Here is a 14,072-nt window from a genome sequence, read left to right as displayed (position 1 = left end):
GAATCACAGGGGCTTCCCATGCTCCCCCCGCTTAGCGCCCAGCCCAGAGCAGCAGCTGGTACGAGCAGCTCTCCCACAGCCCCCCCCCCCCACAGTGGGCTCTGCCCTGCAGCCTGGGGAAGCAGCGTCCGCCCAAGGGGCGGGGAACGAAGCCAGGGAAGGGGTCTGCCCCCCCACACCAGCCCTGGGCGTCCTTTGCCAGCCGGGGGAAGGGCGAGGGCTGCGTAGGGGCCGGTAGCCCCCGACGGGAACCAGCCCCCGGGCGCTAGCCGGTCCAGGCACCCCCTGCCCGGGGATGCGCCTCGCTCGCAGCCAGGGTCCTGCTCACAACAGGCCCCTCCCCCGGGGGAGGCGGGTAATTCCCGGCTCATGGCTGGGTTTCGGCTGCGGGCGCCATGCAGACACTTTCGGTTCCCCCTGGTGTCTGCTCCTGCCGGGAGGCGCTGGGCCCCAGGCGAGCCTGACACGTCACGGCTCAGCCCCAGAGCTGGCCGCCCCTCCCCCCGCGCAGGGCTCTGACCCAGCTCCCCAGGAGCCGGGATGCTGCAATCCACAGGGAAGGCAATGCCAGGCCGGCTCCGAGCACCCCCTGGCCCCTCGCCCGGCTCTCCCCAGAGCCGCCTCCTCTCCAGGGCCCCCGCTGCAGCAACACCCCCCTCAGGGCACCTGAGCAACAGGGCAGCACCCGAGGGGTTGTTACCCCCAGCCCAGGGGTCCCAGCTGCAGGGCACGTGCACTTGCTGCCCCCCCCCCCACCCCCCCATGGCAGCTTGGAAAGCAAAGCTCCAGGTCAGAGGTCCCTGGGGAGTTTAAGGCGCCATCTCAGATGGCAGAGCCCCCCCCCCCCCCTCGGGGCATGGGGGGGGGGGAATTCCCTCTCCCAGGTCCAGCCCCCACTGGAACAAGCTGGGGCAGAGGAGGGGCCGGCTCTGACGCCCCAGGGCCTGTGGGGCAGAGCGGCTCATGGGACAGGAGCCTCCCATTCAAAGGGACTGGCTCTGCCATCAGAGGCTCCTTTGTCATGGAAAAGAATCCGAGGCTGGCCCCAGGACCTTTCACCTCCCCCAAGCGCGGTGCCCCAGTGGGGCAGGGTCTGGTTACACTCACCAGTGGACGTGCACACACACTCCTCCTTCGGGGCACATGCGCGTGCGAGCCTGCTCCCCAGGCCCATGCACGGGGACACAGATGCTCCGCCCCTGTGGCCCCCAGAGGCACCTCTCTGCCCAGGTGCGCCCGCCCTTCCGGCCAGGCTGGGGACTCCGGTCTCTCCCCATCGGGGTGCGCGGCACCAAGGAGCCTGGCAGCAGCGCCCGGGGCGGCTCTCCAAGTCGTTCCCACGCTGGCTGGGGGAGCGGCTGCGTGTGCGCAGCCGCCGCAGCGTATAAATCCCCATTTATCTCCCCGGCCTGGAGCGGGCGGGCGCACTCGGCAGGTGGGTTCCACCTTCCAGAGAGGATGCTGGTTCCAGGAGCCGGATGCGAGGTTCCCGGTCAGTGCACACGTCCCCTGCCGTGGTGTCCCAATGTGTCCAGCAACGCAGACCGTGCCGGGCACCGAGCGAGGGCGCTGCCAGTCCACGACCCCCCAGCCTTCTGCGTTAAGCTGAACAGCCGCAGCTCGGGGAGCCTCTCAGGGCTCCGATCCACAAGTCACTTTGCACCCCTTCTGCCCGAACCGTGAACAGCCCCGGCTCCAGCCCCTCAAGCGCACTGGCCCCTGGACCCAGCGACACCCTGGCAGAGACCAACCCCTAAGCTTAGCCATGACACCTCTGTAGGAAGCCTGGCGCAAGGGTCTCCCCATGCCCGTAGGACCCTCTGCTGCAGCCCTGAGCTCACCCACCCTCCTGCATCGCCAAGCCCTTGACAGCCAGTGAAGTGCAGGCCCCAGACGCCCAGCCCAGGGGGTCAGTGGACTGCAGAAGCCAAACTGTGAGCCCCCCGACTAACCGCTCAAGAGCCGGGCTCTGGGTCCGTGCTCAGAGGTTCCAGCCAGTCCCGCCCGCTCAGCGGCTGGTAACTTTTCAGTTCTCGCTCAGTGGTTGCTTCGCCGGTCTCCAGCCAGGGCAATCCAGCAGTGCCCTGGGGACGGGCCCCGGGGCCACCTTCCCTCCCCCTGCTAATGGCAGCGCTACGGTCCCAGGGCTCATCCAGCCCCTCTGCCTTGGGAGCTCTGCCGCTCGCTCGCTCCTGGCTGCCCAGCCGGCCCCCTGCGCTGGGGGTCTCTGGCAAAGGGCAGCAAAACAAGCCCCAGGCTGATGGACCGTGGGAGCCGGACTGCCCGGGAATCCAGCTGCTAAGCAGCTCGGGGCCTGGCCCAGGCTGCTCTCAGGTGCGGCTCAGCGAAGGTCTGGGCCTGTCCTGCGCTTGCCCCCCCGGGGCCAGGTGCCGCTGCCCGCCTGCCCTCCGAGCCCCGGGACCGCCCGTCTCCTCGGAGGTGGCTGCAGGTTCCCTGGCTCGCCAGGGCCCCGAGTGAGATTCACAACAGGTGGGCTCAGCCACAGCTGGGTGGGTGCGTCACACAGCCCTCTGCCCCCCCACTGGCCCTTGGCTGAACCCACACGCTGCTTCCCCCCGCCAACCGGGTCGCCATGGAGGCAACACAACCTGACCTTCCAGGCCACTCGCCCGGCCCGCCCAGCGTTATGTAAGTGGGTGGGTGGGTGGAGGAGCCTCTGCTTAACCCAGTTACCCAGTGAACTATTTCCAAGGCGCCCTGAGCCGACACGCCAGCGGAGAACCTGCCAGGACAGCGGGCACCGCACCCAGCGGGGGAGGGCGGAGACAGAGCCAGCTGCTGCCCTGGCAACAGTGGGACGGCGGGCAGAGTTTGATCCGAGGGGGGTTTGCATCGCCCGCCCCCCGGGGGTCGGGGCCTCCGAAGAAAGCACAAGGCTGGGGGGCCTGGCGTGAGCTCTCCTCCCCGGAGCTCCCCAGCCTCCTGGCTTTGCCCCTCACGAGTGCACCCCAGGGGCCACATCCGCCTTCCTGCAGCCACCAGGCATCCAGGGCATTTCTGGGGGCCCTGAAGCCGACACGAGTGGCCGGCGCTGCCGAGTCCAGGCTGGAGATGGAAAGCCCCCCCGGGACAAGAGGGAAGCCACAGGAGTCCCTCGAAACAGGGAGGGGATGTTCTCCCGGGCACTGGGAGGTGCTGAGCCCCGCCCCCACAGCACCTCTGGCTTCCAGCACCAGTGTGTCCAAAGCAGCTAGTCCCGGGGCAGCGTCCAGAGTCCCCGGAACGGGAGCCCATTCACAGCAGCAGGGCACGAACTCGCCCTGCCCCACGTCTCCGTGGGCCAGCACGGCCAGGCCTTCGGAAACTGGGGAGCCGAGTCACAGCAGCCCCTCCCCATCCCAGTGCAAACCAACCAGCCTTCCACAAGGTCACGCTGCCGCGCCCCGGGCTGGCGTCAAAGTGACAGGAATGGGCAGTGAGGCGGGAGACTCCAGACAGGCCACGTGCAGAGGGCAAGTCCGCAGGAGGACGAGGGAGGGAGGGATTTAGGGCTGGTCCTAACAAACCGGGCAGAGGGACAGGGGGCCTGGCCAGGGGGTCCCAGTGGGCGACAGGGAATGGCCCTGCTCTGGGCCCACCAGGGGAGGCCAGATACCAAACTTCAGCCCTTCCAGCTCCCCAGATGCTCAGAACCAGCTGGCCCCACCCCGGAGCCCCCCACCCACCTCCTGGCCTGGCTCCCTGCTGGAAAACACACTGCACCGAAGCCAGCCCAGCGCCGGCTGCAGCCACCAAAGCCTCCCCAGCGAGCGGCTGACAAGCGGGGGCTGCTGCCCACAGCACTTCCGAGTCGTGGCCAGTTTTAGGCAGTGGCAGCACGACACCACCGGGCAGGGAGCTGCGGTGCACGTGGATCGCCTGTCCGCGAACACGGGGGGGCCCGGCGGCTCCCGGCCTGCGCGCTCGCAGCCGCCAGTCAAGGTAAGACACCCCAGCGGGCCCCCCCGGCCAGCCAAGCCAGCAGCGGGGGGGGGGGTCACAGCGTGGCACAGCCCCCGCCCCCCGCCCGGCTCACAGGGCTGGATCTGCAGCGGCCAGTCCTAGGAGGGCTCCGGCCCCCACCCTGGCCCCCCCCCCCGCCAGCCAGGCAGAAAGGCCCCGGCCCAGAGGCCAGGCTCGCCCTGCCCCCGCGGAGACACTGTCCAGGGCCTGAAACCGGCTGGAACAGCCCGAGCGCCGCTCCAGACCCCCCCGCACTCGCAGCCGGCCGGGCCCGCACGGGAAAGCCCCCCCGGCAGCAGCCCGGGCTGGAAACCCCCCAGCCCGCCCCCACGCAGCCCCGCGCGTGAATTCCCGGCACCCGGGGCAGCGCCAGCCCCCGCGCCCCGGGGGGGGGGAGAACGGGGCGACCCCGCTCCCCCCGCCCGGCACCGACCCGCCCCGCCCAGGGCATCCGCGCTGTTGCCATGGAAACCCCCTTTCCCGGGCAACCCGCACCCGAAGTCCGGCGCGGGCAGCAGCGTCGCGCCCCGGCGCACAAAGCCCCAACCCCGGCAGCGCCCCCGGGCACAAAGCGGCGGCGCGAGCCAGACCCCCCCGCCCGACGCGCCGGCCCCGGGGGGCGCCCCCCCCCGCCCGAGGGCCCCCCCGCCGCGGAGCGCCCTGCCCCCCCGCGCGCACCTACCTTCCAAGGGGACCGACCGGCCCTTCCCGTCCTCGCCTGGCTCGGGGCGCGGCGCAGCCGGGGGGTCACTGGGCCTGCGGGCGCGGCTCCATGGCGGGGGTGCAGCTAACAAAGCCCGGGCTCCGCGGCCCCTCCGCGCCCTGCCGCCGCCGCCTGAGCCACCGCGGGGCGAGTGAGCCGCTGCGCGCAGCTCCCCACCTCCATCCTGCCGCCCGCCCCGCGCCAATTGCACAATAGCGCCCCGGCGGCCTCATCAATATTCATGGCCCGCCCCCCCCCGCCAGGCCAGAGCAATGGAGCTCCTATCCGGAGGCGGGGGGGGGGAGCTGCAGCCTCCCCCCCCCCACCGCCCCCGCCCCCGCCCGCGCCCGCGCACGCACGCCCGGGGTGGGAAAGGCAGACAAAGGGCTCCGCTCCCTGGCCAGGCTGGGCGCGCGGCGCGGGGCTTCCAGGCGCAGGGAAAGGGGGGACCCCGCCCCCCACTGGCCGTGCCCGCTGGGCAGGGGCGCCCCTGTGGGGAGGGCGCTGCCGGGGGGCTCAGCACGTGGGCGCAGGATCATCCCGCCTGGCCCGCTTGTGCGCCCGGCTCCCCGCCGCCCACCCGGCACCGCGATCTGCCGGGGAGGGCGCGCAGTGTCCCGGAGACACCAGGGGGGCAGGCCGCTCTGTCCCCCACCATCCCGGCACCGCGACCTGCCGGGGAGGGGGCGCAGTGTCCCGGAGACACCAGGGGGGCAGGCCGCTCTGTCCCCCACCATCCCGGCACCGCGACCTGCCGGGGAGGGGGCGCAGTGTCCCGGAGACACCAGGGGGGCAGGCCGCTCTGTCCCCCACCATCCCGGCACCGCGACCTGCCGGGGAGGGGGCGCAGTGTCCCGGAGACAGGGGGAGGGGGGGCACATCTGCCTCCCACCGCTGGGGGCGCAGTGTCCTAGAGAGACGTGGGGGGGGACACACACATCCGAGGCTATTCCCCCCACCTGATGTTTCACACCTGCTCCCTGCCCACCCGCTAGAAAGCTCCGGAGGGGCGTATGAACCCAACCGGCGTGGAGGGCCTGGCCTTGGCCCTTTTGGCTCCAGGGTGCCCAGGCTCGGGTCCTGGTGGCAGCCAAGAGAATATCCCCGCCAGCCCGGACGTGCCTTCCCCGACTCCGTTCCCCACCAGGGCCCCTTGCGCCCTGCAGGCAAAACACCCCGGCCAGCAGCCCCGCACTGGACACTGCCCCACCAATCTGCCAAGCCTCCCCCCCCCCCAGCTGGACATGGTCCCCAGGGGAAAAGCTTTTATACATCAGCTCCGGAGGAGTGTTAGGAACCCGGCACCCCCCACCTGACCCCGAAACACCCCACGTTGGCCGAGCCCAGCTCCCGCCGTGCGCTACTATTGCAGCGTGGTCTCAGTGTGCGCGCCCCCACGGCCCGGCCCCCCTGCTGATCAGAGGCATGTTGGACGGAGCGGGGGGAGGAGCAGGTGCCTTCGGAGGAGACTTCCAAGGAGCCTGGAACCCCGGCAAGTTTGCATGCGACTGGGCCACAGTCCCCCTGGGGCCTACGGCAGCTCTGCTGGGGACCCTCCCCCTGCGCGGCCAGGCCAAAGGGGGCCATTTTCCCTCCGTTTTTAAACCAGTTCCTGTTCCTTCCTGACACTTCCTGAGTCTGGCTTTCCCCAGGACACGAGTCGGGGGTCTCCTGGGACCAGTCTGGTTTGTTTCATCGCCATCGTATTTTCAGCCATGCGGCCAAAGAGGTGGGAACATGCCCCCTCCTCCGTGCTGCTCAGGCGTGGAATGCAGGTTGGGGTAAGATTTCGGTGCCCTCTGTGTGCCAGCGCCTGAGCCTCCCCCCGTGCAGGGGCATCTTCCGTGTGAGTTGTAACAGGGCGAAGGGAACGGTGCCGGAGAGCCAGCCATGCGCCAGTGGGGCTCTCAGAGCAGGCCTTGGCTGAGCAGCGTGGGACAGTGCACAGCACTTCCATGTGGTTTGCCAGTAGGGTTCAGAGTGAACGGGGATTGAGTCCCTGGGTAAATGCAGGCATGTGGCTTGGCAGGACGATGATATCAGCCTCTCCAGTCCCACCTTTATACTTCCTCTCCCTGCCTTTTCCGTTTGTTCCTCCCCTTCTCTTTCTCACTCCCTTCCTTGACTCCTGGGGGTTAGCAGCCACACCTGTTCCCAGGGGACAGCGCTGCTGCCTGTTGGCTCGGGAGCGGACACTCACCTAGGCCGAGCGCTCCAGATGTGGGGGCAGGGAATGTGATCTGCTAGGAGCCTGCAGCCCCCTTTGGCTGGGGGAGGAATGTAGCCCTAGCCCTTTGGACAGCCAGGCCTGGTAGGTGTCCAGGCACATCTGGAGCCAGTGCCCCACGCTGCGGAGATATAAAGGGGCTCTGGAAATCAGCAGGCTATTCCCGGCCCAAGGATGACCAGTGATGGTGAGGCCTAACCTGTGACTTTGGAGGCCTGGAGTTTATCTTGCTCTGCCACCGGCTTCCTGTGCAACCTTGGGCATATCACTTAACCCATCATGCCATGGAAGTCAAGAGACTGAGTCTCTTTTAGGATCTGAGCCTTGGTCTCCCTGGCCCCAACAGCACAACAGGGCTACTAGCTGTGCCCAGGGAGGTTATGAGGATAAACCTGTTAAAAAGCTGTGCGGTGCTCGTATCCTACAGTAAGAGGCTGCGCACCACTGGGGAACTTTCTGTGTGGATTCAGTGGGGGATTTTAAAGCAAATTGACCCAAATCTGCCTGTTACCATCAGTGCACACAGTCCTTCCGCTCCTCGGGTCCCAGCTCCAGCCCTCCCGGGGGAATTGCAGGGTCCGAGCCTAGCGAGTGCATGGTGAGCTACCAATAAAAGTTATTTTGTTTCATCCATGCTAATCTCGGTTTTCATTACAATCCTACCTGTCTGGCCAAGATCTTCCAGGGCCGTTTCAGTGCTTGCAGCCCAGGGTTAGCAGCCCGGGCTCCCGGATCAGCTCTTCCTCGGCCTCCTACTCAACTTAAAAGCAGGCCTTGCTGCTGTGCCTTGCCTCAGTTTCCCCATCTGTAATGTGGGGCTAAATGACACTGCCCAACTTTGAGATGTGTGGCACACAGGGGCAGGGAAAGGGCAGCAATTTTCTGGGTCCCTCCTGGGAGAGAAGAGAAGGGGGTCAGTTTGGGGTGCAGCCAAAGGGGATTTCTGGTCGCCAAGTCTGCTGGATGCGGATGGACCGGGGGGTTCTTCACCCCCAAACTGCCTAACCCAGGCTGTGCTGCCTAAGGTCACACACAGATTTTAAGGCCAGGAGGGGTCATAGATCAGGCCAGGAATTTCACGCCTTCATGAGGAGTTTGTGGCAGTCGATACTAGTCACCCGCCCAGGTACAAATCTGTGCTTCATTGCTAAGGGCATTGCGGGCCCCGCTCTCTGGTTTAAACAGCCCTTCTGCACCCAGTGTTTTCTGCCTCCGAAGGTGGGGTGTGTGCACAGCACCTGGTCCAGGACAGGGGCGCCTCAGTGCAAGGGCAGGGGCGAGCAATCATTTCTGGAGGGGAGCCACTTCACCAATTTTGGTAGTGGTGGTGGGCTGACCCCGGAAGGGGCGGGGCGTCACGTGGAAGGGTGAGGCCTCGGATGGAAGGGGCGGTTCCCTCTGGGTCTCAATTGGCCTGGGGATGGGGGCGTGGCAGGGCGGGCCATGGGCCAGATCAAACAGTTTGGCCCATGGGCCATATCTTGCCCACTCCTGTGCCAAGTCTGAATAATAACAATACTCACACCACAATCATGTCACAGGCCAGACAGACCCAGCCCTTCAATAACGTTTGTAACGCTTCTCTGCACCCTTTCTGGCTACGTCTACACGGCAGGCTTTTTATGCAGGAACAGCTGTTCTTGTGCAAAAACTTGCTGGGTGTCTACACTGCACACGTGTTCTTGCGCAAGTACAATTTACAGCCAGCGTCGCAAAACAGGGCTTCTTCCAGAAGAGTTATTCCTCTCCCCGTGAGGAATAAGCCCTCTTGCACAAGAGCTCTTCCACAAAAGGCCAGTGTAGGCAGGCAACATGAATTTCTTGTGCAAGAAATCCCTATGGCTAAAATGGCCATCAGAGCTTTCTTGTGCAAGAGAGCATCCACACTGCCATGGACACTCTGGTGCAAAAGCACATCTCTTGCACAAAAGCACATGGCAGTGTGGACGTTCTCTTGTGCAAGAACTTTTGCACAAGAACTCTTCATGCAAAACAGTTCTTGTGCAAGAAGCCTGCAGTGTAAACGTAGCCTCCAAGTTTCCAGCAGACCTAGGCAGAGTCTAGCTAAGTTCTAGAGTCCCCAGTCATAGGAAGGACCCTCACCTCCCCCTCGCCTCCATTTCTTCCACTCCTTCCAAGATTCTGGCCCTAAGAAATACAATCATGTATTTGAGATTCACTCCATTTCACCTTTAAAACAGAGACCTTCCCTATGGATTCCACTAAGTGGAATAAAACTCCTGTAGTAGTGAAGTTTTCCGCTACCATCAGTAGGTTTCAGAATCAACAGCCCTGTCAAACAGACGCGGCAGTTGGAGTTACTGTGTCACACTGGCTGGAACGTTGCTCCTTCCCAGCTAGGAAGGGCTTTGCCTGCATGAAAGCTGAAATCCAGCTGTAGGTGCTACTGTGTACTTCAGCTCTGCCCCTCCCCAAGATACCTTCCTTCGGCGGAGGGAAGGGGCTCAGAGAGGCAGTGGCTGCAGGGGTCCTGCATGCAGGGAACACATTCATTCTCCCCCACTGTTCAAAGCTGAGATGCAAAGCAGCGGGGCAGGTGCTCTCTGCCTGGCCCCTGGGTGCACGGTTGCGCACTACTGTGGTACGAAGCCCGGAGCTCGCGTTCTGCAGACACCCCCTCCCTGAGCTGGCCTGGAACCACAGACTCCAGGCCCCAGCGTGGCCACTGGGCGCCACGCACTGCAGCAGAACGTCTAGGGAGCGAGCCTGCAGTGCCGATGGATCGCCCGGGGGCTCACACCCTGTACCCCGCTCCTGGGTCAGCGGCCAGGGCAGCGTGCCCTGCTGAATGACGGGGAATGCAGGTGGGAGCGGGCCCGGTTGCTTTTCACACGGTCAATTCAGGTCTGGCCCTGTGGCTGATGGGGGATGTGGCGGGACACGCCAGCCAAGCTCTGAGGGCTTCGTGCTCCTCCAGGACCTGCCCGATCCTCGGGGGCAAAGCACCCCCAGAAAGGCTGAGAACGCTCTGGCGTCCTGCAGGCGCCTCTCAGGCCTTCCTCCCCTACCTGGCAGCAGCCAAGCAATGCAGCTTGTTCCCCCCTTCCCAGGTCGCCTGCCTGGAGCTCCGCACCACGCTCCCTGCAGGAGTCTGCGGGGCAGAGCCGGGCTGTGCCGAGGCTGCGACCTCCCCCGAGGTCCTGCAGAGAACTGACCCTTCCAAATCGTTCAGCAAACGTTCCATGATTGACTCTCGCCCCCGCCTGGAGCCGGAAGCCAAGTCACAGCTGGGCCAGCAGCAATCTGTGAACAGCAAATAAAGCCAATTGCACCGCGAAAATGACCAGGAAAAAAATCAGTTAATTTCTGTGTCACCTGCCGTGAGAGGAGACAGTTGGAGATCACGCTGCCTGTTCGCAGGTCAAAGACAGTGTAGTCAGCTGATTTCCCCATTTTCCAGGTTCTGATGTGATTCATTGGTAGAATTGCCCCATCCTGTTGCAAAGGGTTAATGATTGCTAGGAAGTGGGTCTTTGATACATGGAGGATCCCAGAACTGCTGTGCTAAGCACCTTTCTTTTAGGCTAAGTGGGAGGAGCGATTAAATGAGTCTTTATGTAGTGATAGCTGAGAGGAAAGCCACCACCCAAGCACTCGGTCCCGTGGTCTCAGGGGTTTCCTTGCAAATGGGGCTGCCAAGAGATGGTTCCACCGGTGGGCGGCCTGGGCTCCATGCAGCCCAGGGGACGTTTTGTGTAGCGTTGCCCACGTGCCAGGCTGCCACGTCGTGGTTTTCCTCCTGGGGCTACGAGAGCGATGTGCACGTAAAGCCAGGCCCGGGAAGGGAGGTGGGTGGGGATCGCTCTCAGCACTGACCGGGAGAGCCGGGCGCGCGCTCTACAGCCCGTCCCAGTGCTGCTGCCGGGCAATCGGCACCCCCGCACATTGCAGGTCCGCCAGGCCGTGAGCGAAACTCCCTGCCCCGGGACCCGGCCCACTGGGGGGAGCCCCCGCGCCAGCCTGGGCTGCCCCTCGCTGGGCTGTTTGGGAGGCCGTGTGCGGGGGAGAAAAGTGGGAAGAGACGCAGCCCTGAGAGGAAGCAGGGAGCGGGGAGAGAGGGCACGTGGACCTCCCCCATAAAGCCACAGGCTGGCCCCAAGGAAATCCCCCTCGCGCCATCGCTTTCCCTGCCTCGTGGGAACGAGCCCGAGGGCCCGGACGGCCGCTCCCCTCAGGCCGGAGGCCCCCGCGACGCTGCTGACCTGGAGCCTTCCTCTGTCATTTCTAGGCCACGGCCAGCCGGCCCGTCCCCCCACGACCCAGCGGGCTGGACCTCAGACACGCTCCGGGACTCCGGCTCGCTCCGGCTCGCTCCGGCCATGACCATGGGCGCCCCAGGCCACCGGCAGCCCGGCCAGCACCCGGCAGGGAAGGAGCCCTAGGGATGGGGGGCAGGGCGAGGGGCAAGGGCAGGACATGCTGGCAGCTGGCCCAGCCTGGGCCTCGCGGGCTCCTCCTGAGCCAGGCCCTGCCCTCGAGCCGCTCGCCTCGCACCCGCTTCTGCCTCCCTGCCTGGCTCCCGGGGTGACCCCTGTTTCTGGTGACCCCTCCCCCTCTGGCCGGGCCCCTGCCCAGGCTCTTGGGTCTGCGGCGCCGGGCTGGGGAACGCGCCCTCCCACCGCCCAGCAGCCGGCGCTGCCCCCGCCTCCCCGACGGGCGCCCGGCTGCAGCGCCCCCGCCCCACCCCCACCCACGGAGCTCACCCCCACCTCCGGGCAGCGCCCCCTTGAGTGCAGGGGAGACGAGCTGCAGAGCCCTCTGGGCACAGGGCAGGCCAGGCTCCCCGCCCCCAACACACCCCGAGCTGGGCACGGGGCAAGCGTCCTCCATCCCCGGGCCAGAGGCACGGCCCTGCCCCCAGCCCCACCAGCCAGGGGACCTCGCTCCCCGCCACGCTCCGGCTGGGCTCCGGGAACCCCCTCGCGCAAGGGGCAGCCAGAGCCCCCCAGCCAGGTGAGGGCACCAGGGGTCGGGTCCCCTGCAGCCGGCAGGGCCCTGGGGAGACCTGCCCTTCCTCCTTGGACAGGGAGGCTGCCTCTGCTGCTGGGCACCCCCCCTTTGCCCCACATTTCAGGCAGCTTCCCCTGCTGGGGCCAGGCCAGCGCAGATCCCAAGGCTGCCCCAGTCCCCTGCAGCCCCGGGCACTCAGCCTGCCCCACTCGCTGGGGGGCAGGTCTAGACTCCGCCCCCCCCAACCCGGTGTCTGCGCCTCCCTCCCTTTGTCTCCCCCGGGGAAGAGCCTTGGGACTGGGTGTCTGGGCCCATCCCTCGTGGGTGAGTCAGTGGGAATCGCACAGCCCAGCGCAGGGGGACCCCGGGTCACAGAGCAGACCCCCCCCACTGCGCCACACAGGGAAGCCTGGGCGAGCAGGCTGGGCGTAAGGCAGGGCTGCCTGCGTGGCACTCAGCCTGCTAACAAAGCTGCCTTTGGGTGGCTCTGTGCCTCAGTTTCCCCGCTGGGCAGTGTTTGGCCCGCCCTGCTCTGTAGGATCAACACCCAGGAGATGGGCAGGAGGGAGGCTCGGGGGGGGGGGGGGGGCGGCCGTGAGCCAGCATGTGTCCTGGGGTGCTCTGCAAACTGCCTACGTGCAGATGCCTGCACCACCCAACACCCAGCTCCGCCCGCCGGCTGCCCCTGCTCTGCACCCCGATTAGCCAAGCCCAGCCTGGGGGGCAGCAGAGGCGTCCCTGGTGCTGGGGGCAGCTGGAGGTGACTGCTGGTCCCGGCAGGGCCAAGCCCCAGGGCCTGCTCCGAGGGCCAGGAAACAGCAGGGCAGAGGGCAATTTGGCACGGGCCCACTGGACTCTAGCTGCTCTGGGTGGCTGCAGCTCTGCCTGTCGGGGTGGGTCTCCCCAAAGCCGGGCGGGGTGGCACTCGCCTGGCCCCACCTTCCCTGTGCTTGGGAGACAGGCCGTTGCCCCCAGCCCGGCCTGGCACAGCGTCAGTCCCAGCAGCCTGGCAGCTGGGCAGCGGAGTAGCCGGCCAGGCGTCCCCCGGCAGGGGCTCTACGTCCCCACCTGTCAGATGAGTCTCCCCTCCCCTCGCTCCCGGTGGCTCCACCCTGTGTGTCGCACAAGGATCTGAGCACACCTGTCAGCCTTGACTCAACCCTGTCCGGCAGGGGTGACTGCTCCCCTGGCGCATGGGGAAACTGAGGCACACAGCGATGGTGAGAGTCAGAGCTAAGACTGGAACCCAGGCCCGGCTATAACCACTAGACTCCACTTCCCTCCCAGAGCCCAGGTTCGCATTGAGGCGGGGGGTCCTGACTCCTGCCTTGCCCTGCAACCCCTCCTGAAAGGACGGTCTCCCAGGAAGGGGGGGGGGGCCCAAAATGGCCCTGACAGCTTTGCAAGGCACCTCCGTAGTGCCCGTACGCCGCAGAGCGGGGCCCACGCACTAACGCCCAGTGACCACTAGACCACGCGTGGCAACAAGGCACCATGCTGGCCGGGGAGGGGGGATTAACCCTTTCGTTGCTGGAATACACTGGAGCACGGGCCCAGCCCTAGCGGGTCAGAGCAGGGCCCCAGGGTCCTGGCAGCACCGCGTGCGTCAGAGGGAGAGTCCCAAGGGGGGCGGCTGGAGCGAACCGCCCGGCAGTCAGAGCGTCCCGGCCCATGGCTGCTGGCTAGGGGCGGCCTGCGCTCCGGCAATGCACCGGGCCCCTTGTGGCCTTCGCCCCATCCCCTGGCAATGAGCCCCCCGGGGGGACGTCACAGGAGCCCACAGGCCCAGGCGAGGCCACGCGGGGCCCGGGAGCCAGCAGAGGAAGGCGGGTGTCACACGCCGGGACGTGGCTCGTGGCTGTTTGCGGACGCTGGGCGGACGCTGGCCTAGCTGGGGCCGGGGATTCCCTGCCGGCCTCGGAGGGCTCGGCTGCAGCTCCCGGGTGCGGGGCAGACACCAGCTGCGCCACGGGGGGGGGGGGGGGGGGGGGACAGACACCAGCTGCGCCACGGGGGGGGGCGTTTCCCCCCTCAGTGAACCCGCCTTCTGGGAGGCAGAATTCTGCCCTCAGCAGAGCCGGGCTCGGGGTGGGGGGGGGGAGAAATGTCGCTGGCTCAGTCTCACTTTCGTGCAGAGCAGGAGGCGCGGCAGCTTCCCAGCACAGAACAGGCCACGGGGTCTGATGGGCCGAGTCGAGGCCTCAGACG

At 66.6% G+C, this 14,072-nt stretch overlaps 1 protein-coding gene across 1 annotated transcript in view; it reads right to left on the bottom strand.

The window, feature by feature from the left end:
• The window catches only part of ZMIZ2 (zinc finger MIZ-type containing 2), a 37,929-nt gene extending 33,095 nt beyond the window's left edge, over positions 1–4,834 (bottom strand). Inside the window, exon 1 of the mRNA XM_075911005.2 lies at positions 4,646–4,834. The gene's annotated coding sequence lies outside the window, so the exon portion shown is untranslated. The remainder of the gene's footprint in view (positions 1–4,645) is intronic.
• Positions 4,835–14,072: the final 9,238 nt, after the last annotated feature.

This window comes from Pelodiscus sinensis, chromosome 28, assembly GCF_052426305.1.
Source record: "Pelodiscus sinensis isolate ZL-2025 chromosome 28, ASM5242630v1, whole genome shotgun sequence".
In the NCBI taxonomy this organism is placed as follows: domain Eukaryota; kingdom Metazoa; phylum Chordata; order Testudines; family Trionychidae; genus Pelodiscus; species Pelodiscus sinensis.
The sequence above is the reverse complement of the archived record's forward strand: the minus strand, read 5'-3'. Positions and strand labels throughout refer to the sequence as shown.